This window comes from Stenella coeruleoalba (genome assembly GCF_951394435.1).
Source record: "Stenella coeruleoalba genome assembly, chromosome: 14".
NCBI classification, from domain to species: Eukaryota; Metazoa; Chordata; class Mammalia; order Artiodactyla; family Delphinidae; genus Stenella; species Stenella coeruleoalba.
Window position 1 is genome coordinate 20,249,429 of NC_137160.1, and position 27,056 is coordinate 20,276,484.

Sequence of the window (27,056 nt, forward strand, 5' to 3'; positions counted from 1 at the left end):
CCCAAACTTGGAAAGTTTAATGCACTGGTCTTCCTGCTGTCCCGGCCTGCCTGTGGTCTAAACCTGGCTCTGACACTTTCCAGCAGTGTGATTCTGAGCAAGGCGCTAATACTCCCTGGGTCCCTTAAGATTCTTTCTCTCTCAAGATTCTATGAATATGCAAATATAATTTAAGTCCACTGCTTTATATTTTCTAGGTCTCAAAAAGCACTCATGGGGCTTCCCTGGTGGCGCAGTGGTTGAGAGTCCGCCTGCCGATGCAGGGGACAAGGGTTCGTGCCCCGGTCCGGGAGGATCCCACGTGCCGCGGAGCGGCTGGGCCCGTGAGCCATGGCCGCTGAGCCTGCGCGTCCGGAGCCTGTGCTCCACATTGGGAGAGGCCACAGCAGTGAGAGGCCCGCGTACCACAAAAAAAAAAAAAAAAAAAAAAAAAAAAAAAAGCACTCATGTCTGTGTGTATTTATTTTAAAGAATCTTATCTTTTAAGTTGCAAAGGTAATATATGCTCACCATATGAAGTTCAAAAATTACAGAAGCATAGAAAATAAGAAAATTAAAAACTTCCTCCATTTTTCTAAATCTAATAGCTTGGTGTATTTCCCAGTTATCTCTATGCTTATACAAGTCTCCATGTGTCTGTTTGTGTTTGTGTATGTGTGTGTATGTAATTTTTACTTCAGTTGAATCAGGCTATACATTTTTGCCTGTTGCAACTGTTCTTTTAAAAAAATTAATGGCATTCCAAAGTTACCTTTTTATATTGCTATATACCTATCATGCTATTTTCTTTTTCCCTTTTAGTATCTGCGTGATGCATTGTTGGAGGAGGACATTGAGAGGACGTAACCACAACCACCTGTTGACCCAGGAGGTAGAAGGCTCCTAGCCCCTCCCCCTGCGTGGAATGTATGCTCCGCCCACCGTTCCTACAGCTGGAGCAGTTTTCAGGGACGCGGCCTCGAGAGAGCAGTGTGTTAGGACTCTCTGAACTGAGTTCGTGGCTGAACCCCGTTAAGTCCTCTGTAGAAGCTTAAGATTCTGGCAGGAGGGTACGAAGATCTACTCGCCTTTCGCCCGCCTAAAATAAGCCTCGTAAGTAAATTCCCTTGTTTATCAAACCTGCCCCCCACCAGTCTGGAGTGATCTGCCTCCTTCTTTGGTCTCCCTACCCTCTGTGTACTGGGGACCAGTTTCAGGTTTCACCCAGGAAGCTCCTGTGATTGCAAACCAACATGCATGCATATACTGAATTCGTTTAATCCCTTATAAATGAAAATGTTAGTTACTCATTTTATCTTTGTTTCTTACAATTTTAGAAAGAATATATAAGAACCATGAGAAGCACAGAAGGGTGTAAAATATAAAGCAAAACCTTTCTTCTGGCCCATTCCCAGTTTTTATTTCTCAAATGAAATGCCCTAGAAGTGACCACTTTGAATAGGTTTGAATTTTGCTCTTTTGCTGGTTACCACTGTAGCTTTAAATTGTATATTTATATATCTATTTATTGATTTATCACCTTTATAGACAGTATCTATTGACTGGCTGCTATAAAAAATAAACAGGAGGTCTAAAATTCAGTGGCATGGAGACAATGACAGTTTCTTAGAATAAGTATGTGAGCATGTATCCTGATTTAATATTTACTTGTATTATAAAAATTATAGATATAACCCTTTAGAAATGATAATTTTCCTATATTTAGGAGACTTTTAATGCTGGTGGGGTAGGAGAGTGGGGATAATTTCACTCCTCTATTTTATTATTATTTTTTTTGCGGTACGCGGGCCTCTCACCGCTGCGGCCTCTCCCGTTGCGGAGAACAGGCTCCGGCCGCGCAGGCCCAGCGGCCATGGCTCACGGGCCTAGCCGCTCCGCGGCATAGTGGGATCCTCCCGGACCTGGGCACGAACCCGTGTCCCCTGCATTGGCAGGCGGACTCTCAACCACTGCGCCACCAGGGAAGCCCTCTTCTATTATTTTTTTTTGAAACTGATTACCTGAGGGGAATTTGTGTAGCATCAGTTTTATATGGATGTTTATAGTGAGCCAGCCTTGTCTTGGAATTATTGGCATGCTTTCTGAAGAGAGGGCTCCACCTTTTGACCAGTGGACTGCTGGGAGAACTGACAGCAGCACTGGAGAACACACTAGACATGGAATCCAGTGGGAGGTGGGGAATTCAAGACATATTCAGACAAATTTCAAACTTCTAAAGGTTCAATCTGAGCGAAAGATGCAGCTTGTAGGCTCAGGTGTACTGGGGTCATTGTGAGATCGTTAACCAGGTACCATAGAGACAGCTGAAGCCCATTTGGTTCAAGGGTGGGGCTGTCATCTGACACTGGTGGGGGAAGGGTTTATAATGCAGGCTCGGATTGAAATCAAACTGGGAGTTTCCAGTAGGATTTTCTACAGAAACACTGCTTGTGTTAGGCAATTAAAAGGTTTTCTGCATTTAAAAAAATCATTGTGCTCATGCTGAGGCTGGAATAGATGAAAGGTGGAAGTTGGCTGCTACTCTGGTCTCATTATTAGTAAGGATATTTAAAGACAAGTCAAAGCATAAAGGCAGTGGTAGATGGAAGAGTAATCAGATGGATAATATCACTCCACAGAGTATGAGGAGGGATGGCTAGCCTGTGGGGAGGTATACTTAATTAACATCGCTCTTAAGGTCGTTCTTCCAACTACCTAGCTATCACTGACCAGCGTTACTCATTGCATCTGTGTGCGCATGTGAACTATGCCATTGTGAACTTGTAAATGAAAACACCTGAGAGCAGCTTAGTAGGAAGCTAGAAAATCAGATCTTGTTAATCTTCTGGATAACTCAGTACAGGTCCCCAGACTGTGCAGACCCTGGAAGTGAAATAAGGTACCAGAGACCCAGGCAGGAAGAAGTTACAGAAGGGCTCTGCACCCGTGGTTCCCAGGCATTTGAGGGCTCTCTACAGCTCTAAGGGAAGGGTTACATCGGGTTTAATGGACCATTCCTAATGGCCCCCGGGGTCTGGCTCCCCGGGGCTCAGGACCCAGATATGGTGAAGTCTTGAAGGTGGCTGAACTTTTTTGGGTAGTTCTGTTTGGATGGCATATCGGCCAACAGGACAGAGTGACAACCTGTGTTTAGAATGAGGCACTCAGGTTAGTTCTCGAGGTTGGAAAGAGCATTAGGAGGAAAGCTCTGGAAAGGGGGATGGTGGTAGTTGTCGGGGTAGGAGAGTGTAGATCAGTGGTTCTCCAAGTGTGGTTCCCAGACTAGCAGTGTCAGTTTCACCTGGGAGCTTGTTAGCAAGGCAGATCCTCAGGCCTACTCCGGACCTACCAAGTCAGAAACTCTGGGAGTGGGCCCAGCAACCTGGGTTTTAACACACTGTCCAGGTAATTCTAATCACTCAGGTTTGCGAACCACTGCTATCGATTAACTAGCTGCCTGTTCATTAATTTGAGATTACCCTGGCAGCATTGATGTAAGCAAGAACAAATCTGAATCAAAAATCCTAGATAAATCCGTTCTAAATGTCTTCCAAACTTCTGCTATTGAAGAAAAATTTATATTTTTCTCTATTACATAAAAATTATTAATTGAGAGGTTTCTATGTGCTTGGCAGTGTGCTTAGTATTTTAGCTACATTATTTCCTTGGCTTTTCCCATCCTTGCTATTAATTAAGTACCATTTTTATTTCCATTTTACAGATGAAGGGACAAGGATTTAGAATCTCATTAAAGGTTTTGGAGCTAACAAGTGGCAGAGCTGAAATTTGAATCCGGGGAATTTCACAAGATGAGCTTGGCTTTCTTAACTGCTAAGCTGTACTCTACGCAGTCTTAATTTCCCATCGCCCTCTCCCTGTGTGAAGGACTGCGGACCATGCACGATCGGTAATGTCTATTGATTAGTGTTTTCCTGCTATGGGTATGATGTGAAACTGGTGTTTTGCCTGTTATCGCTAACTCATTGAATCTCTTTCGAGTCAACAACTTCTACGTACTTGTATGCAGTTCTACTCAGAGTTTAACGCTAAGTGCACTTCAGACATACGGTGTTTTAATCTTGCACTTGCTAAATTTATGCCTTTCTATTACACCTGTAAATCTTTTCTTGTCATAATATGAGTGATTTACCATTTTCCTCTCAAGGATTTCCTTGTGTTGTATTGGCACCTCCTATTGTATTTGAGGACAAGGGTGAAAATAATGAGACGAGGTGATTGTAAATCAGCTCCAGTGTTTCAGGATAAGCATCTGATTAGTTTTGTTTTTGCTTTTGATAAGTTTTCTGTAGTTAGAAATGTTGAGGTGATGCTATTTTAAATTCCAAGTGTGAGAATATTCCTATAGCGTAAACTTCCTCTCTTTTGTGTGTATGAGTGATTGGGTGTGGGTCAGAGAGACTTGGAACATTAATTTCAATTCAGAAGTGGTGCTGGAGAGACAAGTTAATTTTCTAAATCAGCCTGGTGAGGGTTGGACCTTGGAAAATGCATGCAAGGAAAAGTGTCTTGTACTTTGCTAGAACAATTCTGAGGTAATAGGTTCAGCAGTATACTAGCCACCATGGTTTAGTAACAAGTCACTTTTTCACATTTAAATGTTTATGAAACCAGAATACACTTTGTGGTTGGTGAATATATGGTAGGATGTTAACATGGAGGTTTTAGCTAAGGCTAGAACAGAAATTATATTTTCAAAGAAGATGGTAGCAGAAAGAATCAACTCTTTTTATTTTTTTAATTTAATTTAATTTAATTTACTTATCTTTTATTTTTATTTTTTTGCGGTACGCGGGCCTCTCACTGTTGTGGCCACTCCCGTTGCGGAGCACAGGCTCCGGACGCGCAGGCTTAGCGGCCATGGCTCTCGGGCCCAGCCGCTCCGCGGCACGTGGGATCTTCCCGGACCGGGGCACGAACGCGCGTCCCCTGCATCGGCAGGCGGACTCTCAACCACTGCGCCACCAGGGAAGCCCCTTATTTTATTTTTAATTGTGGCAAAATATACATAATATGAAGTTTACCATCTTAATCATTTTAAGTGTACAGTTTATGGGTATGAAGTACATTCACATGGCTGTGTAAGTATCACCACCATCCATCTCCAGAACGTTTTCATCTTCCCAAGTTGAAGCTCTGTCCTCATTAAACACTATCTCCTCATTCTTCCCTCCCTCCAGCCCCTGGAAACCACCATTCTATTTCTATTTCTATGACGTTGTCTATTCTAAGTACCTCATGTAAGCAGAACCACACAGTATTTGTCTTTTTGTGACTGGCTTATTTTATTTTGTGTAATGTCCTCAAGATTCATCTGTGTTGTGGCAAGTGTCAAAATTCCTTCTTTGTCCAGGTTAAATAATATTTCGTTGGGTGTATATACCACAGTTTTAAATCCATTCGTTTGTTGATAAACACGCGCTGCTTCCACCTTTTGGCTATTGTGAATAATGCTGCTGTGATCGTGGGTGTATAAATGTGTTTGGGAACTTGCTTTGGATTCTTTCGAGTATAGCAGAAATGGAATTGCTGGATTACATGGTGATTCTATTTTTAATTATTCGGGGAAACATCTTAACTGTTTTCCATAATGAAAACCATTTTGCATTCCCGCTAAGAGTGCGCAAGGGTTCGAGAATTTCTCCACATAGTCGGTGACACCCATCATTTTCTGTTTTTTTTTTTTGGAAATAGTAAACAATTCTAATGGCTGTGAGGTGAAGGAGTTATGACTCTTAAAGACCTCACATAGAGGGTACAATAAAAGGGTAGGGATTGAATATTGGGGATAGCTTTGGTGGAGGATGTCGGTGGAGAGAGCTGCTGATTTCATCCCATAAGGAGAACACATCAGTGTAAAACCTATGGAGTAGTATGAGTTGTGTTTCCTCTGTTTGCTGAGACCACTTGGAGATCTAACACAGGTATCTGCCAGCTGGCCTTGGGTAGTGTTGACATCTGCTCATGACTATTTCAGGCTGGAACTTTCCTGGTCCTTTCTTCCCTTTCCTTTCCCCACTTTAACTCCGGGGGAGTTGAAAACTAGCAAGTTGCAGGGGGAAGTGGAAGGTTAGGCTGGAAAAGAAAGAAAAGAAGTATCTGACGACACCCCATTGCCTGCTTGTTTCCTGTTGGCGACAGACACACAGAAAGGAGGTAAGAGGCTTTAACTTTATATTAAGACCAAGTTTTGATTGTGATGTGGGACTGAATATTCTAATTACCAAGAAGAAACTGCCTTTTTCACATAAGATGTTTGGTGGACTTTTAATGACCCAAAAGAAAACAGAATTCATGGAGCCAACTTCCATAGTGCCATGGAGTACATTTTAAGGGATGGAGAAAGATTAAGTTACTTGATGATTCTATTCCATGGATTGACCTTATCCAGTGAAATGGTTAAATACACATGTAGTGTGGTAGTGTCTTTCCCAACTGAATCTCTGTCCAATTGTAATTAAAATGATGATGAATTGTCCTTGGAGAATGAGAGGGTAGGGGAAGACTTGTTAGGACATTTGGAAGGAGAGAACATTCCAAAGTTACGGAGTTCAGCTGTGGTGTGTTTAGCCTTGGGAAGAAGTGAACTTCTTTAATGGGAGGCATCTAAGTAGAAGAAATGGGACAATCTGTTATGGCTGAAGAAGGGATTGGACAGGGATCCTTCTCATGGCCTCTCCTAGATGGTGGGGTTCTGTGGTTCAAAGATGTTTAGTTTTGAGTTTGACTGACCTCGTGGACACAAGCTGACAACTTCTCTCTCTCTTTTTTCCTTAGTCTTAAAAATGTTACTAGATTGGGGTTTCTCTGGTACTGAGGACTTAAGTGTAAGAAAATGTAAGCTTTACCATTTATTCAAGACTCAGCAAACATCACATTATATATGTTTGCCATGTTAAAATAGCTAGTGCCGAAAAGAGTGTCATGTTTTGAAAAAATTTTTGTTTCTGTTGTAGTACAAGAATGCTCCCAAATGTTTTTTGAATGAAATGTTCAAGTTAGTTACTCATCATTCACTTGACAGCAGTAGTCATGTAGCAGTGGGAGAGAAGTTTATTTTAGGAAAACAGAGCTTTGCTACTTAGTTATTATTTTGGGGAAGTAATTTCTCCAAAATTCCAGTTATCCTTAACCCCTCCAGAGCTGCATTCATCTTGGCTCCATATTCCGCCAGAGTTTTTTTTTTTTTAAACATCTTTATTGGAGTATAATTGCTTTATAATGTTGTGTTAGTTTCGCTGTGCAACAAAGTGAATCAGCTATATGTATACATATATCTCCATATCCCCTCCCTCTTGAGCCTCCCTCCCACCCTCCCTATCCCACCCCTCTAGGTCGTCACAAAGCATCCCGCTGATCTCCCTGTGCTACGGCTGCTTCCCACTAGCTATCTATTTTAGATTTGGTAGTGTATATATGTCGACGCTACCCTCTCACTTCGTCCCAGCTTCCCCTCCCCCCCATGTCCTCAGGTCCTTTCTCTGTGTCTGTGTCTTTATTCCTCCCCGGTCACTAGGTTCATCAGTACCATTTTTTTAGATTCCATATATATGTGTTAGCATACAGTATTTGTTTTTCTCTTTCTGACTTACTTCGCTCTGTATGATAGACTCTAGGTCCATCCACCTCACTACAAATAACTCAGTTTCATTCTTTTTCATAGCTGAGTAATATTCCATTGTATATATGTGCCACATCTTCTTTATCCATTCATCTGTCAGTGGACATTTAGGTTGCTTCCATCTCCTGGCTATTGTAAATAGAGCTGCAGTGAACATTGTGGTACATGTCTCTTTTTGAATTATGGTTTTCTCTGGGTATATGCCCAGTAGTGGGATTGCTGGGTCATATGGTAGTTCTATTTTTAGTTTTTTAAGGAACCTCCATACCGTTCTCCATAGTCTGCCAGGGCTTTAATTGGATTTTGTCAGTAGTTAACGGGAATAAATCAAATTGGCCTAACCAGTAACAAAATTTTTTTTTCTTTTAATAACAAAAAATCCAGAGGTAGGGTGGGCTTCAGATGTTGCACTTCAGAGTCAGTTCTGCTTCTCCGCCCTGCTAGTGACAAGATGGCAGCAGGAGTTTCAGCAAAACATTCCATGATGACAGTTGTTAGAAAAAGAAGAGAGATTTTTGTCTCTTCCTTAAAATTAAGAGAAATTTTCTTTGAAGTGCGTCCTTCCTTCCTCCACCTCAGCTGACTTCCTCAGACATCTCATTGGCTGGAGTTAGTGACACATCCTAAACCAACAGTGGGGAAGGGGCCAGCTGGATTCTGTCACAACTGTTCATCTCTGCCATTGCGGTATGAAATCAGCTGTAAACGATAACATAAATGGGTGTGACTGTGTTCCAACAAAAATTTATTTACAAAAGTAGGAAGCAGGCAGAATCTGACCTGTGGTCTGTAGTTTGCCCTGGTTATAGGCTCCTAAGAGGTTGATCTTCCCGTTGTAGTTCTAGTACAAAAGTGGTTTTGAGAAGGATTGTGTGGGTTTCAGATGAGGCTCAAGGATTTGTATTTTCCCCAAACCAAAAGTCAAAGGCATGGCCTTCCACTCTGTTTACATGATGTGGAAACTACTCGCTATCCAGTCAGTTTGTCATGACAACTGGTACATTCAGTATGTTAAGCAGAGTCACAGTTTATTTCACTGAACTGATCGGTCAAGCAGTCAAAAGAGCACGCTCTTGCCAAGGCATAACCTTGATGTAATTTGGACGGATAATGCTCCGGGACACCAATCTACCTGAAAGTTAGTTTACCTGTAATCTGCATTTCTCACTGAGCCTAGTAGGACAACGTCTAACTAAATCACACTCTGAATGAGGACACAGCTTGCCTTAGAAATAATTTAACCAAATAATTAGCACGTTCTAAAATTGTGGCAAAAATTGGTAACAGGAAGTCACTTGCAACTTGTCTAAAGCACTCATATTCTAGGAGACGCAGGTCAACTGTTTTTGGCTGGGGAGTCACGTGATGAGTACATGGCCTGATGTCTCAAGGAGGGGAACAGTGATCTGTATTTAGGGAAACTGCTTTTTCGAGCTCTCAGTAAATATGAGTCTGTTAAAGACAGATACTCTGTGTTTGCACTTATAGGTGGAATCTAAAAAGCAAAATGAACAAATATAACAAAACAGAAACAGACTCACAGATACAGAGAACAAACTAGTGGTTGCCAGAGGGGAAGGGGTGGGGGGGTAGGCAAAATAGGTGGAGGGGATTAAGAGGTACCAACTTCCAGTTATAATATAAATAAGTCATGGGGATATCATGTACAGCACAGGGGAAACAGTCAATAATATTGTAGTATCTTTGCATGGTTCGTAATATATAAACATATTGAATCAATATGTTGTACACCTGAAACGAATATAAAATTGTAAGTCAACTGTGCTTCAAAAAAAAAAAAGCCCTTTCAGAAGTAAGGGCAGGATCTCTGTTGCAGTTCTTGGAGCAAATCACTGAGGTTGTGTATAATTGTTTTGATTGAACAGTTTGAACTTCTCAGGTATAAACACACAATGACTTTATCTTTCCAATATCAAATTGTGTCGGTCAAGCTTCTCTTTCCTGCTGGGAAGCTGACATCCTTAATGACACTTTGGGCTGATTCCCTAATTTTTCAGTTTCTTTTGGAAATTAAAATGGTCTCGTTCCTGTTCTTAACATTTTTTCTGTTCTTTTTAAAACCTCGATCACCTGTTCATTTCAGGGCCTCTCCATTTTCTCTCATTTCCCTCCAAATCCAGCAAAGACTGGAAACTAGGAGTGTAGTCTGCTCTCTCACCAATCCCTTTGCCCTGGCTTTTCCCTCTGGTGTCTCGGTGTTGAGGTGCTCGGTGGAAAAGGGCCATCTTCTTGCATAATTGCTGGTGGAGAAAGGGCTGCCTTCAACGTGGCGTTTGGGATTGCTGTTCTCTTATGTGGGCAACCTCACATCAGAGGTGGCAAGGTCACTTCTTCTCTCTGTTGTGTGGCTCCATCTGAGCTGTCTGCCCAGCTGTCAAATCCCACTGGTTCTCTCAGGGGGCATCCTTTGGTTCTTGAAAGTCTCCAAGACAGCCTCCCCTTGTAAACCCCCCTGGTGTGAGAGATCTGAGTGAAGCTTAGCTTCTTCCTTCCCAGCTTCCAATCCCCACTGTGGGCCCCCAGCTTGCAGCCTGTTGCTGCTGGCTTCCGCTCGCCCAGCAGGAAGGGCCTGCTTCGTGGACGTCTGACCAGTGCAGTTGTACCGGGCCTGTGCTCAGAAGGGCCCCATACTTGGTGTGTAACATCCACAGGGTACCATCTTGAAATTATTAATAATTTTATCTTTGGATTTGTGTTTTGGACGTGAGATCAGATGGGCTAGTGGAGCATGTGTCAGGCTTAGAGCCTTGGCCCCTGCACAGACCTATATCTTACTGTCTCCTCACCTCTCTTGGAGACCCATTCCCCACTTCTCCATGCACTGGGCCCTGCCTGGCCTCCCCATCCTCGTCCTGCAACTGCTGTTGCCTTCAGAAACATGGGGTGTGTGTGTGTGTGTGTGTGTGTGTGTGTGTGTGTGTGTGTGTGTGGTCTGTGCGGGCACTTGGGCATGGGAGGCTTGGAGTGGTGCAATGCCCTGCTGTGTCTTGGGGAAAAACAAGGAGACATCTGTTCCAGTATATTCCGTAGGCAACCCAGGAGGCCTCTTGCCCACCCCCAATCCAAGTACCAATCTCAACCTGGCAGGAAGGTTGCAATGCCTTGGCATTTGCCCTCTACCACCAGTCGGGGTGGTCGGCCCATGGAGAGGGGAGATTAATTTTCTGTTCCTGGCCAGGGCCTCACATTTCCATTTTGCACTGGACCCCCCCAAATTATTTAGCTAGAGCTGCCAGTAGATGGTCCTCTTGGGGAGTGTTGGCCAAACAGCTTAAGCCACTTCAGTACTGACCACATTACCTACAGCTGGGCGCTCTCCTTGTTAGTAGAGATGGCAGGACTGAAGGCATCCCCTGGGCCTCCCTTTCCTGGCCCTTTTTCTGCTGAACGACTGGCCGTATCTTTCCTGAACTCTCTACTGCTGACTTACCAGCTTCCAGGTAACTACCAGCCCTAACTCAGTGGTGAGGGGTTTAGAAGACCCTTCTCCCTGCCCATAATCTTATAACGGGGGGTTGGGAGGCATTCAAAAGCCCACTCACCTTCTTAGGAGGGAGTTGATTGCCCTCCACAGTGTTGAAGTACCCCCCAAGGCCGTCTCCTGTCTCCAAGTCCTCTTTCGTTTCTCAGTGACAGAGGCTGGGAAGCCCCGTTAGCCTTTTTGGATCCCGAGGGAACCTGGGACTCACCTTAGTCTTGGGCCTTCTCTGAACTCCACATCGGAGAATTTTGAGATTTTGTTCTCAGCAGTGCACGAACTCTGCTTTAATCCGTGTTCTTTTCACTCACCTTCTGGGGGTAGAGAAACGTCTCTCTCAGGGCCTCCCATTTTTTCTGTTAACAAGTGTTCACGTGGGCCCTCAGCCTTCAGTGAGTTCGTGGAGGGTCGGAGTTGCTAGACTCTTTCACTGAAATGATAGTCTCACGCAGCAACTTCATTTCAATGCTGCATACGTTCTTGTACTCAACTTCGCCCTTCTGGAACAGCTGGGAGACTGCCCCTCCCTCTGTAGTATTTGGCTTACATGTTCTACACAGTTTCTCTTAACATTGTGTGTATTGGAAACAGCCGTAATGCTTTATCTAAGACTTTCTAAGACTGTCACTAACACTGAAAACTGAGCCTTGGTTTTCTGGTGGGCAAGATGGAAAAAATAAAAATGAGTCCCATTTACTTTACATGGTGTTTGTGAGAAACCAGTAGGATGATAATTGTAAAACCTCTAAAATGTTTAACTGTCCCACAAGTTTGCGATATCCATAGTCTGAATCTAAGTAAAGACACACCCTACACAGCCATGGCTTTCCCAGGGCAACACGTATTTGATGCTGGGGGCAAACCAAACCCAACCCACAAAAGCCCTTTAGGCTCGAGATTATCAAGTGAAGTTTAATTAAAATGAGCGTTTCTTGGTGGAATGGTAGTCATCTGGATGGGATGCTTTGTAGCTGTGCATGAGGTAGGGATGATTTATCTTGAAGAGATGAGGCTGATTCGTATCTCTGAGGTCCGAGGTAAATGTGTCTGAAGCAAGAGAATCGGGTGCTTTATGTTCTGAGAACCTTGGTGTGATTTAAGTTTGATAGTTTTGAAGTCCACCTGGTGTTTCTGCTGGCAAATAGTTTGCTGCTTTGATCCTCTCTCGAGATGCCTCTCGAAGGAGTTCATTCATACTCTTTTTTTTCTCTAGTTATTCTTCTGTTTTATCTCCTCTACTTAAAAGAAAAAACAAACAAACCTCCCCTGTGTCCAAACGTGTGCTTATATTCTCGGGTGCCCTGTGGATTGGACACTTGCCCAGCCACCAGCTGTTCAGAGTCTGGACAGCAGACAAGGGCAACGTTGGGCTGAACTTCCGGGGACTCAGCTCCTCTGCTGTTGCTTACCAGCTTCAAATTCCACCTGGTTTTGCTAATGGGAAGCTTGACACCATCTGCAAAAATTGAAATAAAGCAATTTTGGTCTGAAGCAAAGGAAAATAGCAAGTGGAAGCCCATTTGGAAAATGTCATGTTTGCTGCTTCAGAAGGAAAAATGGACGGGGATGTGTGTTGATATATGTTCCTGTGTTTGGTGGACTTCCTGAGAAGACACATGGAGAGGTGTAACCTTTGAGTGCACTGCCTTTTCTTCCTCCAGTAGGGGAAACACAGACTGAAGGAAGTCTACAAAATGTGCCTGATCCCCAAGATGGGTTTTGATGATTAACTGACAGTAGGTTGTGTTTATACATATTAAGTCCACCTCCCCCCAGAGTACAGTGGGGGGCCAGTGTGTTTGTTGGTGTCTGTGGCATATAAAAATCATGACCCTGTGCTTTTGTTAGTACCCAAAGGGTTCACTTATGTATGATGTAAGCCTGCACAAATACCCATAATCCCACCCCAGGGTCAAGGGATAATAATAATATAGTAGTATTAACTAAAATTCATCCAGTGCTGACTAAGTGTCCTGGACTGCTCTGAATACTTTAAATAGTAGCTCACTTAATTCCTACAACCACCCTAGAGGGTATTACTATGATCCCAATTTTACAGATGAGACTGCAGCACAGAGAAGATAAGTCATGACTAATAAGTGGTAGAGCTGGGATTTGAAAGTAGGCTGTCTCGCTTCGGTAATAGGTTAGGACTGGCCTCTGTGCTCACGGGGGTCACTCTGTACTTGACCAAGTATATTTTAGGATTAGTCCTCCTTTAGGGCTGCGTGCTGCCGCTCTCCTGCTGCTGCGCTAGATCTCTGCTCATCCGTCCTCTATCCTGTGCCGGCTCAGGGAGGCTTGCCCTCTTTGGATTGCATCCTGGGCTTCCTGGCCTTCAGTTTCCATTCCGGTTTGGCTGTGGGCCCCTCTCTCCCCCGGTGGCTGCACCCTTGCCGGGGGTGGCCCCAGTTCTCCTCAGATCTGGTAACAACCACTGTCTCTACATTTACTCAGGCAGAGGGGAACCAAAACTTTCAGCCTCTGGACTCCTGGTGCCTCACCATCACAGGGAGGTTCTCTGAGCCACGCCCTCTGTTTTGTAAAAAGCCCTTCATTAAAATTTAACACCGAGTCTGTTGTCTCTTTCTGCAGGAGTTCTAACACATACAGGCTTCTTCAGAGAGTTCATCTGTTGTCCCCTGCTTGAGTCTCCAGTACTCAAAAACACTTGATATTTTTAGAATAATTTTGTGAAACATAAATGAAAAAAAGTTAAAATTTAGGGTAGGGCCAGGCAGGCCTATCATCTTGGCTTAGAATAGACAATAATAATAATCCCATACTTGTAAGAAGTCGTCTTCTTTTCCAAGTGCTTTTAGATGCATTTGTTAATAACAACCTCTGCAAGTGCTGGGTTCCGTGCACTCTACGAAGGAGTTCATCTAAATTATTTTATTTAATTCTCGGAACAGTCTTAGGAGGTAGGTTTCCTCATTATTCTCATGTTGCGGGTGAAGAAACTGAAGTTGAGAGAGATGAAGCAGCCTGATCGAGGCTGTGCGGTTAATAAGTCGTGTGTGTGGGATTTACACCCAGGCAGCTGGCCCCGGGGTCCGTACTTGTAAGCAACATACTTATGCCTCCTGCATCTGACTGTGCTCTTGGAGCAACTTGGGAAGTAGGCCAGACTGGTGTAATTTTCTCACCTTTATTGCAGTTGAGTAGACTGGAGCAGAGTGGGCTGAAATGACCTCTCTAAGCTTACAGAGCTACTTAGTCTATACGTATAAATGGCAGGAGTGGTGGTTACTGGGCGATCTTGCTGCAGAAATCAAGCAGCCTTGGAGGCAGCTTTGTTTGTGCAAAGAGCCTTAGGCTTGAGGTTAAGAGACAGGGGTTGAAATCCTGAGACTCCCTAGTTATTTCTCCTCGAGTAATTCTTACTCTGAGGCTTTGTGTCTTCATTCATAAAATGGGAGAAATTAATTCCTCCTTCACAGGGTGTACGAGGATGATCTAAAGTAATCAAATGAAAGTGTTTATCACAGTAGTTGTTTAATGTGTTTTAAAAAATGTCCACCGACATCATCAAAGTGTAGATCCGTGAATTGAGGGATAGAAAGGGAAGCAAAGGATGTTTCTCTCCTGACACCCTAGCTGGTTCCTCAGAAGTGTAATAACTTCCAGGAAAGCCTGCCTTGGGTGAGCAGGGCTTCATCCAGCCCTGAGCATAGACTGAACATCTGCTCTATGTTATTGAAGAGTTCAGGTTTTATATCAATGTGAGGGCTTTATTTTTGCAGTAGGCTTTATAGTAAAAACTAATTATAATTCTAACTGTATAATTCTAACAAAAACCTCGAGGCAAAGCTTTCGTTGGTAGTACATTAGGTACACTCCTGTGAGGACAGTGGTTTTACAAGCAGAATACCTGTATCTGTTACAGTGATGTCTTGATCTGAGTGGTTTTTAGGGTCTGCTCTTCAGTGAATTTGGAATGTGAGGAATCATCCGACAGAAAGTAATTTCTCACCCCTCTGAAATATTGCCCTCTGTACCATTTCTCTGAATGTACTATTTCTGGTTTGAAAATGGTTCTTTGTGTACTTTTTTCCTCTCCACGCTGAGAGCTTATATATATATATATACACACACACACACACATACACATGCACGCACGTATATATATATGTATATATTTTTTTTACAAAGCACTGTATTCTCGACAACTGTGTATGAATGTCTTATGAATGAATTCAGTGAATTTCTTTCTCATCTCTGCCGGGGTGGGGGTGGGGAGCATCTGCCATTCCTTCAAAACACTGAACATCTTCTGTGTGACAAGGACTCAGCTGGGCCTAGGGGTATAGAGATGTGTCTTTGGGCTCTGGTACCTCACAAAGGTGCAAATAATCACAGCATGTTATATCAAGTCCTGTAAGAAGTTGTGTACAAGGTACAGTGAGTTCCTTGGCAGTTACATTGGAAACAAATGTGTTCACAGAACATACTAGTAAGTGATCCACATGGGTTATTTTCCTTGACAAGAGCCAGAGCCAGAGGAAATGAATACAGTAAAGCCTCCCACAGCCAGAACGCTTGGTGAACGGAGTGTTTTGGTTTCTGGGCTTTTCCAGTCCGCTGAGAGTTGTAAAACTGCAACGTCAACCTTGTCATCACTGAAAATACCCTACAGTTCCACTAGATGGCGCTCTGTCTCTAGGAAAGCAGAGCTTTCAAGTCAAACGAGTCAAATTTGAATTCTTGGCATTCTGGCAATCATCACGCTTCCCTCACTTTTTAGGGAAGTTGAATGTTGAATGAAAAATGAGTTGTTAAGGGTTCAGTTGAAAATGAAGGATCACCAGAAGTTCACTCAGAACACATGAACTGAAATTCCCAAAGGAGGTTTGAACACATTTTTTACAATGTTTAACTTATTTTCAGAAAAATAAGAAAATAAAAACCAAGAATACAGGAGCGTCAGTAACTAAGCAAATAGTTTCACTATATGGACTTGCAAAGATCAGATGAGGCAGTGTGGCTTGCAGTTGCCTTTGCCTGATTTTACTCTTTGATTAAATTTTTCACAATTAAAAGGAATACAAGCTTATTGTAAAAATATAGACAATGCATTTTACAAGTATAAAATAAAAGTGAGTCCTTCTTCACCTCCTACCTCCAGGTATAGCCCACCCACTTCTTTTGCTATACATTTAAAATTCTCTTTATAGTGAGAGAATGAACATACTAGTGGAGAATGGCCGGACTGTATATAAAAATAGAGCTCTGACCTATAATCCGCACTAACCAGCCAGGAAGCCAACCTGCTGTCTGCAAGTCACACTAGTAGGAAGTCAGACCATTACCTCTAGCAATCAGGCCAGAAAGTGAAACAATAACTTCTATACAATCAGCCCTAAACAGCCAGGACTTGATTAATTACTGACAGAGCCCTTAATTTCTGTCCCAGATTACAATTTAGGACTAAAGAGAGAAAGCCAAATATGCACCCCTAAACAATCACATGGGATTCCTTCCTTCTTATAAATTTTATTTATTTATTTATTTATTTATTTATTTATTTATTTATTTATTTATTTATTTATTTATGGCTGCGTTGGGCTTCGTTGCTACCCATGGGCTTTCTCTAGTTACGGCGAGTGGGGGCTACTCTTCATTGCGGTGTGCGGGCTTCTCATTGTAGTGGCTTCTCTTGTTTGCAGAGCACGGGCTCTAGGCACATGGGCTTCAGTAGCTGTGACACGTGGGCTCAGTAGTTGTGGTGCATGGGCTTAGTTGTTCTGCGGCATGTGGGATCTTCCCGGACCAGGCCTTGAACCCGTGTCCCTGGCAGGCGGATTATTAACCACTGCGCCAACAGGGAAGCCCCCTTCCTTCTTAGTTGACCTATCTACAGCTTCCCCACGCTAAGTGTCTGCAGTCAGGGTACACCTGTATCTTTCCCTTGTTTCTCCTATAAAGCTTTCCCACTCCTCTGCCTGCCTGAGTTTCTGCCGAACACCTGGGATGGTGCCTGACTCTTTTGCAATGGCAAGTGCTGAAAAAATAGCCTTATCTTGTTCTCATTTGATTGGTCTTCATTTATTTTCACAACAGATACAGATTCATTCGTTTAATGTCACGTATTTGAGGGCCTGCTGTTCGAGAGGCTGGGGATACAGACACAGTTTCTCCCCACATGATGCTTACGTTTTAGTGGAGGGGGGGAAAAAGTAAATGTGTTTATAAAAGACCGTTAGCGAGTGCTATGTGCTCTGAAGAAAAGTAGAACAGGGTCAAAGGATGGAGAGTGATGGGAGGTGCTATCTAAGTGACGTGGAGGGGAAAGTCCTCTCTGGGGAGCTGACACTTCAGTGGAGTCCCGGATAAACAAAGGAAGTGAGCACCTGGCTACACTGCGAGAGTGGCAGGTGCAAAGGCCCTGCAGTGACAGCGTGCTTGTTTTGTTGTGCGAAAACCAAGAAGGGGTGGGGAGGGTCAAGGTTGAGTTCTCAAATGGTTTTGACTGTGACACACAGTAGGATGCACATTTTACTTCCTGACCCGATGGACAACACACACTGTTATGGGTTGAATTGTGTCTCCTCACCCGCAAAAGGTATGTTGAAATCTTAACCCCCAGTAACCTCAGAATATGACTTTATTTGGGAGTAGGGTCATTGCAGACGTGATAAGTTAAGGTGAAGTTTTGCTGGGTGGGCCCTGCATCACAGTGACTGGTGTGCTTATAAGAAGGGAAGAGACACAGAGACATAGGTGCACATGGGGAGAGTGTCATGTTGTGATGGAGCCGTACAGGTTTCAGAAGGAGCGTGGCCCTGATGACACCTTGGTCTTTCACTTCTAGATTCTAGAATAGTGAGGCAATACATGTTTGTTGCTTCAGGTTACCCAATTTGTGGTGTTTTGTCATGGCAGCCCTAGGACACTAATGCAGACACACACAGACACAGCAGTGCAAATGATTAATTCAACTCTCCTTGCCCTTACTCCCTGTAGTTTGCTGACCGTTCTGTTCTCTGCCATGATGTCACATGTTGGTGAGGACCCTGGGATGATTTCCTGGTGGCTCCCCGCACCCTATCACCCTGCATTCTGCGATTGAAAAACACTGAGCAAATGTGAGCGTTGGGATAAGAGGCCAGGGAAAGAGCCAGGGGCCAGATCACAAGGGCCATGGGAAAGGCTCTGCAGCTTTTTCCTTTGGGAGCTGGGAAAACCACTGGTAGGGATGTTTTCTTTTCTTCTTCCTTTTTTGAGGATGTGTGTGTGTGAGACACAATCTGATTGGTCTTTTAAGAGGATCTTGCTGACTGCTCTCTGGAGAAGAAAGCTTGGGAGAGAAGAGTGGAAGCAGGGAGCGCAGTTAGGGACAGGTCGCAGTAACCCAGCCCGGGGGGTACCGGGGGCCAGGACCAGGTTAGTAGACAAGACAGTGGGAATGCATGGTTCCATGTGAAACCTCCAGGGGCAATTAAGAGGTTTGATTTCACTTATTTTACTGTAGGTTCCATTGCCTACCTTCAGAGTCTCCACAAGTGCCCCCTGAGGAGTTAATGTTGCCTTCCTATCTCTCCGAGCGTGTGGAATCCCAGGAACGGAACAGACCAGGCCTTTCTTGACCACCTTGTGCTGTCTGAGGCCTCTCTACACCAAGACTCTGGCGTATAGTCTGGACTGTTTCTTTACCCAAGGATCAGGCACTCTTGTAAGACTACTGTGGCATGAGAGGCTGAACCACTAGCTAAGGCCAGGTTTCCCTGTGAGCCACACAAGGGAGGACTCTGCAGTGCTTGGGTCTTCATTAGAAAAATGGCGCCCACGTGTGCTCTCTTCGGTCCTGGTCTCCCTCCGCGGGTTCATCCCGTCCTCATTTTCAAAGTTCTCATGCAGCCCTTCTAACCAGCAATCCAGCTCTCTTCTTAGGGGTATTCTCCTACATGGGAGTTGATTCTGAGGCTCCATTACTTTGATTTTCCAAGAAATTCTGGTGGCTTCTTCATTGAGTGGCTCTCCTGGGCTCGATCTCAAAGCCTGTGGACCGGGTGGACTCCAGTCTTGCAAGTGAGGGGGAATCGATTTATTCTCTAATTACATAGTTTAGTCTTTCTATCAGTGGAGCTATGAGGCTGTGGTTCTCTTAATCATGAGAAAGAGAAAAACAGACCCTGACCTGTGGGAACTGGCCTTGGTGTTCTCCTGCTTAACATAAGCAATTACGTGGAACATCAACATCAGACAGAGCCACTCTGGGGGTGTGACGGGTCAGTACAGAAATGGGACCATTGAGCACAGACAATATGCATCACTGTGTAAGCCAGAAAGATGACCCAACATCCCCCTGTCCTGGATAATATGAGTGAGTGCCACTTTTTTTTTTTTTCTTTTTTATCTTTTAGAGCTTTAGCCTTCCTCTATTCCTCTTTCCTTCTAGGTAGGATTTATTAAACTACCCAAATATAAGATTACCTCTACCTTTTTTTAAAAACCTTATTCATTTTCTTAATTGAGGTATAGTTGCTGAACAATATTGTATAAGTTACAGGTGTACAATATAGAGATTCACAATTTTTTTTTTTTTGTGGTACACGGGCCTCTCACTGTTGTGGCCTCTCCCGTTGTGGAGCACAGGCTCCGGATGCGCAGGCTCAGCGGCCATGGCTCACGGGCCCAGCTGCTCCGCCGCATGTGGGATCTTCCCGGACCGGGGCGCGAACCCGTGTCCCCTGCATCGGCAGGCGGACGCTCAACCACTGTGCCACCAGGGAAGCCCAAGGTTCACAATTTTTAAATGTTATACTCCACTTATTGGCACTGTAAATTATCAGCTGTATTCCCCATGTTGTACAATATATCCTTGTAGCTTATTTTATATGTAATAGTTTGTGCCTCTTAATGCCCTACTCCTATATTTCCCTTTTCCTCTTCCCTCTCCCCACTGGAAACCACTAGTTCTCTATATCTGTGAATCTGCTTCTTTTTGTTATATTCACTAGTTTGTTGTATTTTTAGATTCCACATGTAAGCAGTATCATACAGTATTTGTCTTTCTCTGTCTTGTTTCACTTAGCATAGTGCTCTCCAAGTTCATCCATGTTGCTGCAAATGGCAAAATTTTGTTCTTTTTTATGGCTGAGTAGTATTCCATTGTATATACACACACACACAACATCTTCTTTATCCATTCATCTGTTGATGGGCACTTAGGTTGTCTCCTTATCTTGGCAATTGTAAATAACACTGCTGTGAACATTGGGATGTATGTATCTTTTCAAATTAGTTTTTTTTTTTTGAATATATACCCAGGAGTGGAATTGCTGAGTCATAAGGTAGTTCTACCTTTAGTTTTTTTATTTTTATTTTTTTTTTGGTGGTACGCAGGCCTCTCACTGTTGTGGCCTCTCCCGTTGTGGAGCACAGGCTCTGGACGCACAGGCTCAGTGGCCATGGCTCACAGGCCCAGCCGCTCCGCGGCATGTGGGATCTTCCTGGACTGGGGCACAAACCCGTGTCCCCTGCATCGGCAGGCGGACTGTCAACCACTGTGCCACCAGGGAAGCCCTACCTTTAGTTTTTTGAGAAACCTCCATACTGTTTTCCACAGGGGCTGCACCAGTTTACATTCCCACCAACAGTTTCCTTTTCTCCACATCCTTGTCAGCATTTGTTGTTTGTGTTCATTTTGATGGTAGCTGATCTGACAGATGTGATTATCTTTACTTTCTGACAGCATCCAGTCTGGAGTTAAGCTAGCTTCTCTGAATCCTCCAGTGAATCCCTAACACGAGCCCAAATTCTACGTTAGGTCATTTCTAACAGCCTCTTATGGAGATGTCCCATGATTCCCTATGGTGTGCTATCTTCTTTGTTTCTACAAGAAATCACCCAGCTTGTTCAACTATAGGTGTGTTCCAGAGGTCTTTCACTGGAGGACGTTGACACTAAGCTACCTTTGAAAAAAGCCAACTCGGCAAAGACAACATATACATTTTCTTACCGTAAATCATCTAACCATTTCTCTTGAAGGGATTTAGTTTGCCTCCAGTGTTTTGCTATTAAAAATATTGTCGTAGTTCTGTTTCTGGTCAAAATCAAGTAATGGGGAGAATTGGATTCACCTTCCCACCTGTAACAACTGAAAAACTGGACAAAGTATACGTAACAATGGCTTTCAAGACATTGGACGTCAGGCAATAGGCAACAAAAGACAGTGATCCCTGGAGGATGGGAAACAAATGAGGTGAACTTAATGATTGCAGCAGCTTATGCCTAAGGAAAGTTACCAGGCCTCAGTGCAGGAATGGGGAAGCCTGGGAGAACTTGTCTCCCAGAGTAATTTTCCTGAGTCTGGGGAAAGCAATGTGGCCAGGGTTTGCAGAGCAGAATAAAGGAGAAGAGAGCTGCACAAAGAGCAATCCTGAGATGAGAGGAGTGTGTCCTTTGAGTTCTCGGTTGAGTACTGATCAGTGCATGCTTGTGAGGAAACCCACTGAGGCAGGGGCAAGAACCACTGCACAGTGTTGGAGGGAACAGTGTCTAGAGTTCATGTTGGTTCCAGAATAGTGCTTCTTCCCAGCTGCCAGAGTGGAAAATGTGATATTTCACAGGGCACTGGATAGAATTCTACAAAGGGTCTTACCTCAGTATTGGGAAAAAATTAGCCCTAGACTAAGTGCAGGTCCGATTCTCACAAATAAAACTTAAAAGCAAGATTCAACAGCATCAAATTCTTCCCAAGTAACGTAACCATGTGTGAGAGCAAATTTCAAGAATATATATAGGACTAGAAAGATATCTGGCATCAAATAAGGTAAAATGTTCTATGTCCGGCACCCAATCAAAAAGTTTTAGGCATACAAAGAAGTAGAAAAATATAACCCCTACTGAAGAGAAAAGTCAGTCTAATGAAACTAACTCAGAAATGATACATGATAGAATCAGTAGTCAAGGGCATTAAAAGTTATTAAAACAGTATTCCAAATGTTCAGGAAACTAACATGTTAAGTAGAGAAATGGAAGATATGAAAAAGACCAGAATAAAATTTCTAGAGATAAAAGCTACACAGTGTTTGAGTTAAAAAATTCACTCACATGTATGAAAAACCTATAGCTACTATCGTATTTAATGGTGAAAGATGGAATGTCCAAACCCCTCTGCCCCACATCAGAAATAAGGCAAAAATGGCCACTCTTATCACTTTTACTTATCATTGTATTGGAGGTTCTAACCAGAGCAGTAATAAAAAGAGAAGAAATGAAAGGGATTCTGTTTGGAAGGAAGGAAGTAAAACTCTTTATTTGCAGATGACAGTGATTATCAAATTGGAAAACCCTTTAGAATCCCCAAAAAAGTTTCTATAACTAAGTGAGTTTAGTCAAATCTGTGGGATGCAGGACCAATATAAAAATTAATTGTACTTCTATATGTTAGCAACTAAGAATGAGAATCATTGTGTTGTACACCTGAAACTAATATAATGTTTTATGTCAATTATATCTCAACAAAAAATAGTGGTAGTAACGTAAAAACTGGGAAATTGATCTTAAAAGAACAGTACTGTTTATAATATCAAAAATATGAAATACTTGGGGATAAATTTGACAAAATTTGTTTAAGACTTGTGCACTGAAAACTACAAAACATTCCTGAGTGAAATTTAAAAAGACCTGAAATAAATGGGGAGATAAACGATATTCATGGGTTGGAAAACTCAACTCAATTTTTAAGGTGCTGATTCTTTCTAAATTGATCACAGATTTAGTGCAGTCCCAATCTAAATATCAACAGATGCTTTAAAAAGTAGACATGGTAACTCTAAAATTCATGTGGAAATCAGAGAACCTAGACTAGCCAAGACAACTTTGGGGGAAAAAAAAGAACAAAGATTGAAGACTTATATTACCTAACTTCAGCAGTGTGGTATCAGTGTCAAGAATAAGGAGTAGAACAGAAGAGTCTAGAAATAGCCCCACACATATATGGTCAATTTTTAGCAACAATGCAAAAGCAATTCAGTGGAGAAAAGACATTTTCAACAAATTGGATATTTATAAGTAAAAATTGAACTCACATCCTATACAGAAGTTAACTCTAAATGCATTACAGATTCAAAGTAAAACCTAAAACTATAAAACCTCTAGAAGAAATTATAGGAGAAAAACCTTTGTAACTTCAAGGATAGGGAAAGATTTCCTAGATATGACACTGAAAGCACAATCCTTAAAAGAAAAAGATAGTGAATTAGATTTCATCAACATTTAGAGCTTCTACTGTTTGAAAGACCTTTAAGAGAACAACAAAAAATTTCGTAAACTGATAGAAAATATATAACAAATCACACGTCTGATAAAGGAATTATATCCTCAATAGATAAGGAACTTTTAAAACTGAAAAAAAAACTATCTAATTAAAGAAATGGATAAAAGATTTGAACAGATGCTTCACCAAGGAAGGTATATGGACGGCAATAAAGGACAAGAAGAGATTCTCAACACTATGTGTCATTAGAGAAATGAAATATAAAACCACATCGAACTACCACCAAACAACTATTAAAATGCTAAAACTTAAAAAGATTGATAATACCATGTATTTTTAAGGCAGGAGGCCCACTGGAAATCTTATACATTGCTGGTAGAAATAAAAAATGGTACAACCACTTTGGAAAAAGAGTTTTGGAATTTTAAAAAGTTAAACACGTATCTACCATATGACCCAGATATTTCATTCCTAGATATTTCCCCAAGAGTAATGAAAGAATGGGTCTCTACAGAGAATTGTAGATGGGTATTCATAGCAGCTTAATTTGTAATATCCTCAACCTGGAAACAACCCAGGTGTCCATCAACAGGTAAGTAGTTAAACAACTCATTGATATAAACAACAATATAGATGAATCTCAAAATAATTAGGCTGAGTGATGTAATATAGACCAAAAAAAGTACATATCATAGGATTCCACTGATATAAAACTCTGATAATTAATCTAAAGTGATAGAAAATAGGTCAGTGGTTGCCTGGTTGGGAGAGCAGGAGGGTTGAGAGGAAGAAATTACTGCTAGGCATAAGGGTACTTTTGGGCATGATGGATGTGTTCATTATCTTGATTGTGGTGATAATTCCAGGAGTGTATACCTATGTTAAAACTTACCAAACTGTACATTTTATACATATGCAATTGATTTTATGTCAGTTATGTTTCAGTAAATCTGTTAAAATAATGTGACAAGAATGATATAATGTCTGTCCGTGAGCTGCTCTAAAATATTTCTTATTGGAGAGAGCAAGTAGGTGGGACTTGAGAAAAATTAAGATTGGCCATTAGTTGATAACAGCTGAGGGATGGGTACATGGGGATTCATTAGCCTATTCTGTCCACTTTAATATTTCAAATTTCCCATAATAAAATATGCAAAATATTGTGATTAATGCTTTGTACATAATACATTTGTGCCTTTTTTTAAACAAGTGTTTTATCTAGAATAGGGACCAAAAGTGGAATGTTGGATGTATGATTTTGCACACATGTTATTTTCACGAGAACGATCAACTTGTGTTTTTAAAAGTTTCTTTTGTATTTCTTTTGAGAAGAAGGGAACATGGTCTGTTGTGATTTTTTGTTTTTGAGTCTTTTAGTTGAAACAGAGATAAAATTCAAGGAAACTTGATGCTGAAAAGCTATGGCATCTCAAGTTAATGACCCTAAATATCTGAAATTAACTAAACCGAGTCCAAAGAGCATTCTGAAACTGTTTATTCTTGTTGTCAGAAGTCTTTATGCAGGCAGCTGTGGAAGAAGAATTTGTGTCTTTTGTTCACTGTTACTTCCATTTCTGTTCTTAAAAATGATACTTATTTGGAAAATTTGGTTATTCAAGTGTTGATAGTGTTTGATTGTGTGTCCAAATAGCATCTAACATTTATTGCATGCTTTGTGTTCTAAGCGCTTGACATGGATATATTTAATCTCTGAAAATTTGTGGCATATACTATTATTACTCTGTTTACAGTTAATAAACTGAGGCCCCTAGAATTTAATTAACTCACCCAAAGTTATGCAGCTAGGAAGTCAGAGCCGGAATGCAACCCAAGGAATCTGGCTCCAGGATCCATTGTCTCTAATCACTGTATTTAACTTCCTCAGTACTTAATTCTCAATGAGTAAAAGCAAGGATACAAAACTTTTGAATCCTCTGTTGTTGCTTTGTTACTGTGTATACACTGATAGTATATTTTCCCCAGTTAAACATTTTTTCCCCCTCAGAGTTTTACACACAACAAACATTGCTAAGGAAAGTTTTCTGTTGTTTGATGACGGTGAAATGAAATGATACTCACTCTAGGTCCAGATTTTTGTCTAGACAGTGGGGTTTATCAGGGTAATGCCTTTGTATGACTTAGGAAAAGATGAATTAGGGAAAGGCACCATCTCGGGTTGGACAATCCCCCGATGAGCCCCATGGCTTTCAGTCTTTGTGGGTTTTTGTCCTGGGGAGGGTGGCAGAGAAGCAACATTTTGCTGGGACACATCCCTTGGGCAGGACAACACATTGGCCAGCAGATTTCTGGCTGGATTTCTGTCTTCAGAAACCTCCCAGCTGGGGGGTTTTAGTGCAATGTACAAATTCCACAACCTTTAGACTCCTCTAAGGAGCTTATGGCAAGCTTTCTAGCTCAACAACCATTTTAATTGTAACTTTTGGTGGCAGAAATGCCAATTGTTTTTGTTTTTTTTAATACATCTTTATTGGAGTATAATTGCTTCACATTACCGTGCTAGTTTCTGGTGTACAACAAAGTGAATCAGCCACATGCATACACATCTCCCCATATCCCCTCCCTCTTGAGCCTCCCTCCCACCCTCCCTATCCGACCCCTCTAGGTCGTTGCTGTGCACCGGGCTGACCTCCCTGTGCTATGCTGCTGCTTCCCACTAGCTAACTGCTTTACATTCGGTAGTGTATATATGTCGATGCTTCTCTCACTTTGCCCCAGCTTCCCCCTCCCCACCCCGGGCCCTTAAGTCCATTTTCTATGTCTGTGTCGTTATTCCTGCCCTGCCACTAGGTTCATCAGTACCTTTTTTTAGATTCCATATATATGTGTTAGCATATGGTATTTTTCTCTTTCTGACTTACTTCACTCTAGACTCTACAATCTTCCCTTCTTTTGTGTTGATAGAGGCTCTGATTTTGACCAGACCCATAGGATGAAGATCTGAGCATCTCTTGTAGTTAGATGTGGCCATGCAACCAGTGGGGTCTCGTAGAACTGTTTTGTGATGGCATTGAAGAAATTTCTTAAAAGACTGTTGGTACATGTCCTTTGCCTTTCTTCCCCTTTTTTCTTGATCCCCCTGCTTGCAACACTGATAGGATACTATGTTCACTATGTTGCACTCCGAGGATACGAGTCATGTTCCAGGGATCAGCAGCAGAAAACAAACATCCTGGTACCTGATGATAAGCCAACATACAAGCCCTGGCTTCCCTGCATTTATGCAAGAGAAACAAGGTGCTTTTTAGTTGAACCCATTTTTTCTGTACTAACTTCTACATACTACTTTATATTTTTGAAAGTAAATTTATACCAGTTATTTGCTTTTATCAGAATTGATCTCGCTCTTCTTTCTCCAGTCTCACAGTGTTTCTGTGACATGACCAAGGTGATCATATCCTAAACTCTCAATTAAGCAATTACAAGGCTGAGGTTTGTTGCTGCACATTCATTCATATTTCTGGCTGCTCTGGTTTTTTTTAAGTCAACTCGGTAGCAATCTGTGACAACTGATTATTCCAGTTGCAGAAGTACAAAGTCAGCTTCTTCATGGTTGATCTGTATTGCCATAGATCCAATAAACACTTCAATCACAAAGATTAAGCTTAATTCTAGAAGTTTATCTATTGCACAGATGGTGTAACTTAAGTGTACTTTTATTTTACACAAGTGCTTGTTCCTTTCCATTCATATAT

General features: G+C 42.2%; 1 long non-coding RNA gene across 1 annotated transcript in view; it reads left to right on the top strand.

The window, feature by feature from the left end:
- The first annotated feature begins 821 nt into the window (after window positions 1-821).
- Window positions 822-27,056, top strand: part of LOC307197494 — a 212,307-nt gene continuing 186,072 nt past the window's right edge. The window contains exons 1-2 of the long non-coding RNA XR_013831422.1: window positions 822-1,092; window positions 3,701-3,886. This is a non-coding gene — a long non-coding RNA (uncharacterized lncRNA). The remainder of the gene's footprint in view (window positions 1,093-3,700; window positions 3,887-27,056) is intronic.